We start from the raw sequence: 12,768 nt of genomic DNA on the forward strand, positions 1-12,768 counted from the left end.
CCTCTTTACTTTACGCATTTACTTTACTACGCATTTATTTTACGCACTTACTTTACGCATTCATTTGTGATTGTCCCTCAAGTCTTCCGCTTGCAATTTTTGCAAACTCGTTTTAAAAACGCTAAAGGGCCTAAAAGAACCTATTCACCCCCCCTTTAGGTTCTTCAAGTGGTATCAGAGCAAGGTTTTTCAAAATCTTTTAAATGGCCAATCTAGCAAGCGAGTATGCCCAAGGACAAACCACAAATCGTCCCCCTCTTTTCAATGGTACTAATTACGGATATTGGAAAAATAGAATATCTCTATACATCCAATCCGTCGATTACGACCTTTGGAAAATAACGGTGAAAGGTCCCTATATCCCCATGAAAACGGTGGATAATAAGGAAATTCCTAAGGGAATGGATGACTTCACCAAGGACGATATGAAACTTATCACTCAAAATGCTAAAGCTATGAATATTCTTCATTGTTCTCTAGATATGAATGAATACAACCGAATCTCGGCTTGCACCTCCGCCAAAGAGATTTGGGACAAATTGGAGATTTGCCACGAGGGAACCAATCAAGTCAAAGAAACGAAGATAGACCTTCTCCAACTCAAGTACGAGACCTTTGAGATGGAACCCAAGGAGGATATCGACACCATGTTCCGGCGGCTCACCCAAATCATCAATGAGCTTGCCCAACTTGGTGAGAACTACCCAACTAAACAAGTGTGGAGGAGAGCCCTTCGAGCATTACCGGCGGAATGGGATGCAAAGCGCACGGCTATCATTGAATCCAACAAGGGAGATGCGGCATCCTACGACCTTGATCAACTTCATGGGACCCTAAAGACCCATGAACTTGAAGTATCTACCCGGAAGGAGACAAAGAAAGATGACGACAAAGTAAAGGCGAAAGGGATCGCCTTGACCAGTCAACTTGAAGATAGCGACGATGAAGAAATGGCACTCCTCACTAGAAAGTTCAAAAGATTTGCGGAGTTCCAACTTCAACAAGAAAGACAAAAAGTTTGAGAAGGAAGTGACCTGCTACAACTGTCAACAAAAGGGTCACTATGCAAACGAGTGTCCCTCCAAGAAGAAGGCCGGCAAAGACAAGAAAAAGGCCCTTCTAGCCACGTGGAGCGACAGCGACAACGAAGAGGAGTCTACCCTATGCTTCATGGCGAAGGAAGATCATCTGACCGACTCGGATGACGACGAGGTACCCTCTTACGATGAATTACTCTCCGCTTACACTAGTATGTACAATAAGGCTAAGTCACTTAGAAATGAGAATAAGCAACTTAAAACTGAACTAGAAGCTAGGATGCATGACAACACTAAGCTCAAGACAAACCTAAGAGACTTAGAGAAAGCCTTCAACAAGTTCAATGTGAGTAGCGGTAAACTAGAAAACCTCTTGAGCATGCAAAGGTGTAACTTCGACAAAGGAGGTCTAGGATATGAAAAGAAATCAGTCAACTTCGCTAGTCTTATCGCAAAGGCAAAACCAAGAACACCACCAACATGCACTTACTGTTGTAAGATAGGCCACATAAGACCTAAATGCAAGAAACTTAGACACCAACACAACAAGAATAGTTATTGGAAATGGATCCCCAAATCCCCAACTACTACTAACCTCAAAGGACCCAAAGAAACGGGTACCAACTATCAAACTGTATCTCAACCTTGTAGGGACAAAGGGGAGACAAGTCATCGAGCACTTGGTATCTTGACAGTGGATGCTCTCGACACATGACGGGAGAAAAGAAGCTGCTACAATCCATTCGACCAAAAGAAAAGGGATCGGTGACCTTCGGAGACAACAGCAAAGGGATCATAGAAGGCATCGGCTCAATAGGTATATCTAACTCTACTATTATTGATGATGTACTTCTTGTGAAAGGACTTAAACATAACCTCCTAAGCATTAGTCAATTGTGCGATAGGGGTTATGAAGTCAAATTCACACCACACGATTGCACTGTATCACTCACAACTGACAAAACCATTAGTTTCAAAGGTTATAGAAGTGAAAATGTTTACAAGGTCGATTTAAAGATTTCATCTTTTTCAAAAATAAAAAGCCTTGTAACATTAAATGTTGATGACAACATTCTTTGGCATAGACGACTTGGTCATGTTGGGATGAGCACCATAGAAAAACTTTTAAAACTTGACCTAGTTTCCGGAATGCCAAAGCTGAATTTAAAATTAGATTCTTTTTGTGATGCTTGTCAACTTGGTAAACACACAAAGGAATCTTTCAAAAATAAAAATTTTGTATCCACTTCTATGCCCCTTGAATTACTTCACCTAGATTTATGTGGTCCCTCGAGGACAACTAGTCTAGGAGGAAAATCTTATGCTTTTGTCATTGTAGATGATTTTTCACGTTTTACTTGGACATTGTTTTTAGCCCACAAAAATGATGCCTTTGATCATTTCAAAATTTTTGTCAAAAATGTTGAAAATGAGAAAAATCTTTTGATCAAACAAATCCGTAGTGACCACGGAACGGAATTTCAAAATGAAAATTTTTCAATTTTTTGTCAAAGCAAAGGCATTGGTCACAACTTTTCTTGTCCTAGAACTCCTCAACAAAACGGTGTCGTTGAGAGGAAGAATAGGACCCTAGTAGAGATTGCAAGGACCATGCTATGTGAGCATTCTCTACCAAAATATTTTTGGGCTGAAGCAATGAGTTCTGCTTGTTACATCATCAATCGCGTATCAATAAGGCCAATTCTCAAGAAAACTCCATACGAACTATGGAGAGGGAGAAAGCCTAACATTTCTTACTTCCGCACTTTTGGATCAAAATGCTTCATCCACAACAATGGTAAGGACAACCTGGGTAAGTTCGATGCTAAATCGGACAAAGGTATCTTTCTTGGTTACTCTACTTCTAGCAAAGCATATAGAGTCTTTAATAAACGTACTTTACTAGTTGAAGAATCTATTCATGTCATATTTGATGAAACTAACCCTTGCTTGCCTAGACCTGTTGTTTCTGATGATGATGATATAGATATCCTTGGCGAAAAGTTGGAGTCCACAAGCCTAGATGATGTTCCTAAAGATCAAGAGGACGCACCTCTTCCGAAGGAGTGGACTACACACAAGGATCATCCCATGGACCTCATCATTGGTAGCCCATCGAAGGGAGTATCTACTCGCTCTTCTAATATGTGCAATTATCTTGCTTTTCTTTCTCACATAGAGCCTAAGAACATAGAAGAAGCTTTACTTGATGATTCTTGGATTATTGCTATGCAAGATGAACTAAATGAATTTAGAAGGAATAAAGTTTGGAATCTTGTACCTAGACCCACTGATAGACCTGTCATAGGAACTAAATGGGTATTTAGGAACAAGTTAGATGAGTATGGTACAATCACTAGAAATAAAGCTAGGCTAGTAGCTAAAGGATATAGTCAAGAAGAGGGAATTGATTATGATGAGACTTATGCCCTTGTTGCTAGACTAGAATCCATTCGCATGCTACTTGCTTTTGCTTGCTCTAGAGACTTTAAATTGTTTCAAATGGATGTTAAAAGTGCTTTTCTTAATGGTGATTTGAAAGAAGAAGTGTATGTTGAGCAACCTGTTGGTTTTGAAGATGTGCACTTATCTGATTATGTGTATAAACTTGATAAGGCTTTGTATGGTTTGAAACAAGCTCCTAGAGCTTGGTATGAGAAATTATCTACTTTTTTGTTGTCTAATGGTTTTTGTAGGGGTAAAGTTGATATTACCTTATTTACCTTGACTAAAAATAATGATTTGCTGATAGTACAAATATATGTAGATGATATTATTTTTGGTGCTACTAATGAACACTTGTGTAGAGATTTTTCTAAGCTTATGCAGAATCACTTTGAGATGAGCATGATGGGCGAGCTCAACTACTTCCTTGGTCTCCAAATCAAGCAATGCAAGGATGGTTTCTTTGTCAACCAAGGGAAGTACATCAAGGATATGCTAAAAAAGTTTGGGATGGAGTCTTCCAAAGCCTCATCCACACCTATGAGCACGACAGTCAGACTCGACAAAGATGAGGGAGGTAAACCTGTTGACCAAAAGTTATTTCGTAGCATGATTGGCTCCCTACTCTATGCGACTGCTAGTAGACCTGACATTATGTTTAGTGTTTGCTTGTGTGCACGATTTCAATCATGTCCAAAGGAATCACACTTATTCGCCTTAAAACGCATTTTCAAATATCTTTCAAATACTCCAAATCTCGGATTATGGTATTCTAAGAACTCATTTTTCGATTTAAAAGCTTACTGTGATGCCGACTTTGGAGGATATAAGGTGGATAGAAAGAGCACTAGTGGAACTTGTTTCTTTTTGGGAAATTGCTTGGTGTCATGGTTTTCTAAAAAGCAAAACTGTGTTGCACTTTCAACGACCGAGGCCGAGTATATGGCTGCCGGTAGTTGTTGTGCACAAATTCTTTGGATGAAGTATCAATTACTCGACTATGGTGTTACTTTTTCAAAAATTCCAATCTTTTGTGATAAGACAAGCACCATATGTCTAACAAAGAATCCAGTTCAACATTCTCGTACTAAACATATTGACATTCGACATCATTTCATTCGTGATCACATTGAGCAAAATGATGTTGAACTTCACTATGTTGACACTAAGAATCAAATTGCTGATATTTTTACAAAACCACTAGATGAATCTACTTTTACTCGTTTGCGTGGTGAACTTGGCATGATTGAGTTGTAAACATTAGTCAAATACTCTCGTACATATTTGTTAAATTGAGGGGGAGTATTATTAATGTGAGCATTATAATGACGGATAATACAAATTAATTGTATTTATCCATAATTATGGCTCAACATTCATTTATGTGCTAAATATTTTAAATTTTAGGTGTTCCTCGTCTTGGCAGAGTCGCGTGATGCGGATTATTAGAATATGTTTTTGTTATTTTTGTTTATTTTATCTTTATGCATCATTGTATAAAAGACTTGCATTTATTAGTGGATATTTTACCTGTTTATTTGTCTCTCTTTATGCTTATGTCTTTTTGCTTATCACAAAAAGGGGGAGAATTTATTTGGTTAAAATTGCTATTAAATGGTTATTAAATAAATTCGCCTTAATTCAACCTCTTAGACTTGTTATTTGATTAAGGGGGAGTTATTTAATAATAATTTAGATTATGTTGATTATTGTTTCTCAATTTTTAACCAAGTTTTGTGATCATCAAAAAGGGGGAGATTGTTACGCCTTAAACGCATACAAATCTCAAGGATGAGATTAATGTTTTTAATGCTGTAACATATCCCAAAGTTTTTGTTTTGATGATACCAAAACTTGGCTTAAAAATGTACTAATGTTTTATATTGAGGCATGCAGGAAATTAAGAACAAAGTTAAGTTCGGAAGATCCGAAGTTGGTTCGGACGTTCCGAAACGGTGCCGATCAGAAGCAAAGTGGAAGCTGTTCGGAAGCTGCGAGGAGCCAGTTCGGACGGTCCGAATACGTGATCGGACGTTCCGAACACAAGCAATCAAATCACTTGAATGCGGAGACAAATTGATCTGACTGTTGATTGAGTAAGATTTCGGACGCTACGAAGGACATGATCGGACGCTACGAAGTGTTGAAGATTTCAAATCTCTGGAAACGCGGGAATGTTCGGACGGTACGAACTTGAGTTCGGACCTTCCGAAGCTGGTCATACACTGTCTGAAAGAACCGTTCGGAAGAAACGAAGCTGGATCGGTCCCTCCGAAGCATATGTTCGGACCCTACGAAGTCAAGAACGGACGATCCGAAGTCATCCCAGAATTACGCAAATTGATTTCAATCACATCGGACGTTCCGAATCATAAACAGAAGATCCGAACCTTGGCGTCCAAGACTAGTATAAATAGGCCTTTGAGGATGCATTTTCAATCATCCCACTCCACTCTCTCTTGTCTCTTACAAAGCTTTCTACTATCTCTTGTGTGCGTTGATTAAAAGAGTTGTAGAAAAAGAGTGAAAGTAATACTCTCGAGTGGGTTGTAAAGTTCGTGGCTATCCTTGGAGCCCTCAAGGCCAAGTAGACGCATCGAGGCGTGGTTGTAAAAGCTAGCTTGGAGCTCCTAAAGCCAAGTCGATATAGTGATACCTCGATCCTCATCGAGAAGGGGAGACGTAGACGATTCTTCGTCGAACTTCCATAAACATCTCTATCCCTCTTTACTTTACGCATTTACTTTACTACGCATTTATTTTACGCACTTACTTTACGCATTCATTTGTGATTGTCCCTCAAGTCTTCCGCTTGCAATTTTTGCAAACTCGTTTTAAAAACGCTAAAGGGCCTAAAAGAACCTATTCACCCCCCCTTTAGGTTCTTCAGAACCTCCGACAATTCCCAACGAAGCATGCAACAAGAAATTATCAAGAATACATCAATAACATAATTTTTTAGAAAACTCAGTTTGAGCATTCCCACGAAAATGATCATATCTCACTCAATATTTATCCAAATAATTCGAATTTTATATCATATCGAAGGTATTGGAAAGATCTACATTTCATATGTTGAAAGTTTTCCGAAAATCTCGACCGAAATATCGTATTAATTCAAAATACAGCGAAAAACGAAATTTCAGATCTAAAAACGCTCAAAAATCGATTCGACAAGTTTATGCTCAAACTTCCACATAACATACACATGTTTTCATACATAATCAACATCACAAAACATAATATAACGAGATGGATGCAGAAACAACAGACCATACATGCCTTTTGATGATTAAAAATACCGAAGCGACGATACCGACGCGAGGAAAGATGCGAGGTTGAACCGGGATGAACGTGGCACGATTTTCCTTGAAGGAAACTCACAAAAACTTGCTGGAAAAATTTAGAGGAGGGGGCGGCTGCTTCACTCACCAAGAACCCTAAGTTTCTCTCAAAAATAATTTCTGAAATCTGAAAATAAAATGTGTGGTGTGTTTAACGTGTAATTGTATGTGTGAGTGTGTGTGTGCGTGTGTTAGGTGTGTGTAAAAGTGTGAGTGTGTGAGTTTAGTGGTTAATTAGGGGAATTAAATGGCTAAATTATTAATTTAAAAATGTTAAATAAAAGTCAATCCACCCTAACTTCTACAAATCCCCTAATTAAAAATAACATTCACAATGACTAAACTATAAAAGTTTTAAAATCATAAAATCACTAAATAAAAAATTTAGGATTTAAAAAAATGTTAAAACTAAATAAATTATTTAAAATGCCCCAAACACAACTTAAAATAAAATACCGCATTTTAAAATTGCCAAAAATCGTCACCGGTCTTCTCCCGATCCCGCCTCGAATAATCTCCTGAAACATGAAACTCGAAAAACATTTAACGTGCATCACATAATTATAATATAATTTAAAATAATGCATTTAAATAAGTCATGCATGACTAAAACTCATTTTAAATTAAAATAAATGATTTAGCATTTAAATAAATGCATGGGTTTTACGTGTACTGAATTTGAGCTCTACAAGTTGTGTATCTAAAACTATGAAATTGACATAATATACAAATTTATCAACTTGAACCAAAACATATTCTATCATACCTCTATTGGCAAGTAAAATCATTATCGGAATAAGTTTTAACTCACCTAGATTGATTTCTTCATAAACTGAATATAGAAATAAATTCAAGCAAGGCTTTTATAATAATTTTTTCTCTAATTATACATGAAATAGTAGGACAGTCGGAGTCTTTACATATGTCAGAATTCATGTTTGATTCTTCCTCCCCCCCACCCCACCCCACCCCACCCCGTATTTTTCAATGAATGAGGAATAGCGGTGAAAGTGTCTGTTGAAATTCCTCTTCGCAAAGTATGGATTCTGTTGGGTTGAGAAACAGAAGTAATCTTGATTTTGATGATAAAAAAAAAACTTATTATTTTTTTAACATATTTACTTAATTGTGAAATTGCTAACTAAAGATGAAAGGTGAAACTCAAATTTAGCCAAACTAAAAATCTAGCGAGCTGCAATGTTCCTATGATATCTCTCAACTTGGTGTGAAGATGACTAGCCTCCAAAACCACTGAATAGAAATCTTAATTTGGGACAAGTCATATTTCCCGTCATATCCTTCAACTCGATCATCGAAATAGAACGATTCAGTATAAGTTACAAAGCTAAGGCAATGATCTACAAATCATTTTCTAAAGTAGAAGTCTGAATCAAAGTTCAAAAAGCTGATAAAGTAAGTTTTTTTAAAATGTATAGTTATATTTTATTGATGTATATATTGTAAATGTAATTAGTTATTTTTTATAAATACATTTAAAATTACAGCTTATTTTCATCTTCAAAAAAAATAATTTGATGTTTCAGAAATGAAAAGGAAATTCTACTGCTAATTTGAAAATTTGTTACGTTGAATATTAAGTATTAAATTTAAAATTTCGAAAAATTAATTATTCAAAATTCTTCTTTTGATACATTATTTGATTTGTTATTATTCGTATTATTATATGTTTTAGAATAAATATCGATGTTTTCATTTATGTTTTAGAACAAATATCAATCTTTGTGAGCTAGTTTTTTGTTGTAATCAATATTCTATTTACAAGTGAAATAAGATGATAAATTTTGAAAAATTTATTTATAGGAGAATTAAAATGGTAAAAAAGAGTGTCACTAATTATTTCATTCAGAAAAAATAGTCAGCAATTATTAAAATATTTTACCCTCCAAATTTGCAAGATGTTTCATATATTATAAGAAATGTATAGAAGTAAAAAAAAACGCTTAAATTTTTAATGTCTACCCCCTATATTTGAAATTCTGGCTATGCCTCTGGCTAATTCTGCATTGAATGAAGAACAAGTTTAGATTGTATGGTATGTCATTTCGAGCATATGTCTCTCAAAAAATCTTGAAATTGAGTGATTCTTGATTATATGAAAAGATAACATGAACAACAACTTTCATGCTACTACTTTACCCAAAAATAGAGGAGTCAATAGTTATAATCAAGAGCAAAGACCAGCTTCACTTGGTGTAGCTAGACATCTCTAGCAGGACCGGCCAAACATCAAACCGGAGCGGGACCAGCTAGGCACTCCAGCTTCTTTTAGCATAAAACCAACCCGATATCAAAAAGTGACCAACAACTCAAATACAACCGTTTAAATGTCGGAAATCATACAAAACTTTTACAAATGGTCATATTCTTGTTTTGGATATTCATATCATTTTTGAAGGCCATAAATATAACACTTTGAAGATCAAACAACAAGTTTTTAATTTGGATTCAAAGCATGAGCAGATTATAAAAAGAAAACAAACTAGAATGAGAGCAAGCCCAAGAAGAGAATGTGATGATATATTTGAGAAACATACGTTGTAATGAATTAAATCCCCATACACAATTATTAACACATATACAAAAGATTTGAGCTTCAGAGAATAGTTGAGTGATAGTTTTTCAGAAATATGTAAAAGATTATGTTTGCAGCCCTGATAAGAGACATTAAAAATTGTGCAGATTGTGAGATTGCGGCCTACAATCGAGAGTATGCTAGGATTTTTGACGAGGAAATGGATAAGTTGTAAGTGCAATTTTTACACTTAAATTATCATAGGATTCGCTACGAATTATGCTAGTGTTGACCAAAACTATGCTTTTTTTTCGTTGTTTTAGTGTCATTGCAAGAATCTAGGTAATATACGCATATCAAGGCTAAGTTTTACTGAAAATGAGAAGTTATAGAAGTGTAAAAAAGGGTGAGGCAGGAGGACACGTGCGAACATGCACCCACTTGACATGGGCGCGTGAAAGAGAGGAAATTAAGTCCTCGAGACAAAGCAAGGTGCGCGACGACACGAAACCAGCGCGCACCACCTTGCAAAAGAGAGAAAACATGGGGAACCAAGACAATGTAAGGTGCATAGTTCTGCGCAACACGATGAAAAACAAGCGGATTTCAAACTTTTGTGCGCACAAAAACTGAAGCCCTAACCCATGGACGGGATTCAGATTCGAGCAAACAAAAAAACAAAGAATACATGAGAGACGGAGCCGGAGGACGAGGAACGAAGATTGAAGAACGTATATTCCAGAGATGGAGACGAGATTCGACTTCCTTCTTTTCTTCTTCTTTCATTTGATTCTTTGTTTTTCTTAGTCGATTGATGAAAAACATTGTTTGGTTTTGAATCGTATTTCGTTATGGACTAAGTTATTTTTCTAGAGATCGATGTAGCTTGGTCAAAACTATGTTTTTTTGAATTATGAATATATATGAATTAATTTCTTGTCGTTTATTTTTGTGCTTGCCTATTATTAACGCTTTCGATTTACTGACAATAAATTGACTGAATAAATAATTGATATCCATTATTCGGGAGAGATTATTGAAATTAAGATTGTAGGAGACACGTATTTGGGTTTTTATATTGTTCGGAAGGCGTAGAACCTAATTGAAATCTTGGTAAAAACATCGATTGCATTTATCGTTTGGTACTAGATTTTGAATATGAATATTAAAAATCAGTAGTAATCAATACATATCTATTTATCACTCAGGAGAGGGAATAGAAAGATTTAGTATTTTGGTTAATAAACGATTTAGTTTTAAGAGTATAATTTTTATTAATAATTTAATATAGTGGAGACCAAGTGAAATTTTATCTCTAGATTCATTTTCTCACTAAATTTATTCATCTGTGCGCTTGACTTTGTTTTATTTAACAATCGAGACCCTTATCGAATTTTATAAATAAAGTTAGACTATTTTAATTACGATACTTAATTTAATTTTAAATATACACTCATGATTGCTTAATCATATAATAAAACTTGACACTGTATACTTGCAATGCAATAAGTTTCTAGCGCTGCTGCCGAGGAGTGGTTTTATTTTATTTATATTAATATCATTACCAATTATTCGTACCTTTAATTTGGATTTATTTTATTTTGAGAAGCTCAAAGTCTCAATTCATTACTTTTTTTATCCTGAGATCGAGAAACTTGTGAAAGCATTGAGAAAAACACGAAGAGAAGAAGTGAAAGCAATAGCTGAAAATAGAGAAACAACGTGAATCCACACCCTGCGACGGTGCTTATCAGTGACACAAACTAATTTGGCATAGCTCGTGGAACCATCAATGCCAACAATTTTGAGCTAAAGTCAGCACTGATCAACATGGTTTAGCAGAACTAGTTTGGGGGAGCAGCTACTGAAGATCCTCATCTTCATCTGAGAACATTCCTGGCACGACTATGGTAAAAATTAATGGTGTTTCTGTCGATATTATTAAATTTCCCTTATTTCCGTTTTCTCTCAGGGATTATGCGAGGAGTTGGCTCCAATCACTGTCTTTGGGAAGCATAATTACATGAGAGGACTTGGCGATAAAATTTATGGCATAATATTTTCCACCTGTCAAGTTTGACCAACTAAAGATTGAGTTTAATTCATTCAAGCAACATGAGTTTGAACATTTTTATGGGGCTTGAAAACGTTATAAATACTTGCCTAGAAGATGCCCGAACCACAACTACGAAGACTGGGTACAAATCGAATTATTTTATAATGGACTGAAAACAGCCACAAGGATTTTTGTGGATTCTGTTGTTATAAAGATTATATTTGCAAAGGATCTTGGTCATGCATATGACATGTTGGAATAAATGACTATTAATAGCTTCCAATGACCAAGTGAAAGATTTGAAGTAAAAGAGGCTGCTGGATTACACACGGTGGATCCTATCAATCGCTCACCACCCAAGTGTCTACACTGACCACACAGATTGCAGCCATGAACAAAGGAAGTCAGTCTACTTCTGAAGTAGCTCAGTTGCCATTGAAGAGAGCCTAGCGTGGAAGAAGAAAAAAAAAATCAACAAGGCAACCATGTTCCTAATCAATATTATCCTAGTTTGAATAACCATAATAATCTCTCTTATGCAAAAAAAAAAAAATATGTTGAATTCTCCTCCGGATTTAATAATCAGAAGACTGAAGTTAATTCATCGTTTGAAGAGTTGGTTGGCACATTTGCAGCAGAATCGATTAAAAGGATATGGGTATTGAATCTTGTCTTGACAACATTGAGACACATATTGGTAATATGGGTGCCACGATGAAATCCCTAGAGACGCAGATATGCTAGCTCGCAAATTCTTTGATGGACCAAAATAAAGGTCAGTTTCAAAGTAATACATAAGTGAATCTCAAAAAGCATTACAAAGACATTTCTTTAAGAAGTGGCAAGGAAGTTCGAGTTTGAGAGACTATTGAAGAAAAAGATGAATAAAAGATGGCTGAAGAAGAGGTAATCGAGGGCAAGGAGCTTGATCGAGCTTTTCTTGCTCTATAAATCCCAAATAAAATTATTGAAAAGTTCAAACTCAATTCGATCGCAAGTACAAAATGAAAGTTATAATATATTGTATAAAAATATGTATCATTCCACCGTGACTGTATTACACTAATATTATTTTCAATTATATATTCTTTAGGAATGATATTTTGAGTTGATTTGTTAACTACTCGAAATTAAATAACTATTTGGTTCAGATTTAAAATAAGCAACAAAATGAGTATTTGGAATCAAACGTGAAAATTAATTTGTTGGGAATCTTAGTTCACCTACCTCTCGTTATTTTCAATAACTAATCTCAACTTATTTTTATTTCTTTTGACAGGATTCCCAAAATAATTAACATGCTCTCTTAAGTTATGTTAAACTAATTTGACACAACGGTTTTAATTATTTATC

This window comes from Primulina eburnea, chromosome 17 (assembly GCF_022965805.1).
Source record: "Primulina eburnea isolate SZY01 chromosome 17, ASM2296580v1, whole genome shotgun sequence".
NCBI classification, from domain to species: Eukaryota; Viridiplantae; Streptophyta; class Magnoliopsida; order Lamiales; family Gesneriaceae; genus Primulina; species Primulina eburnea.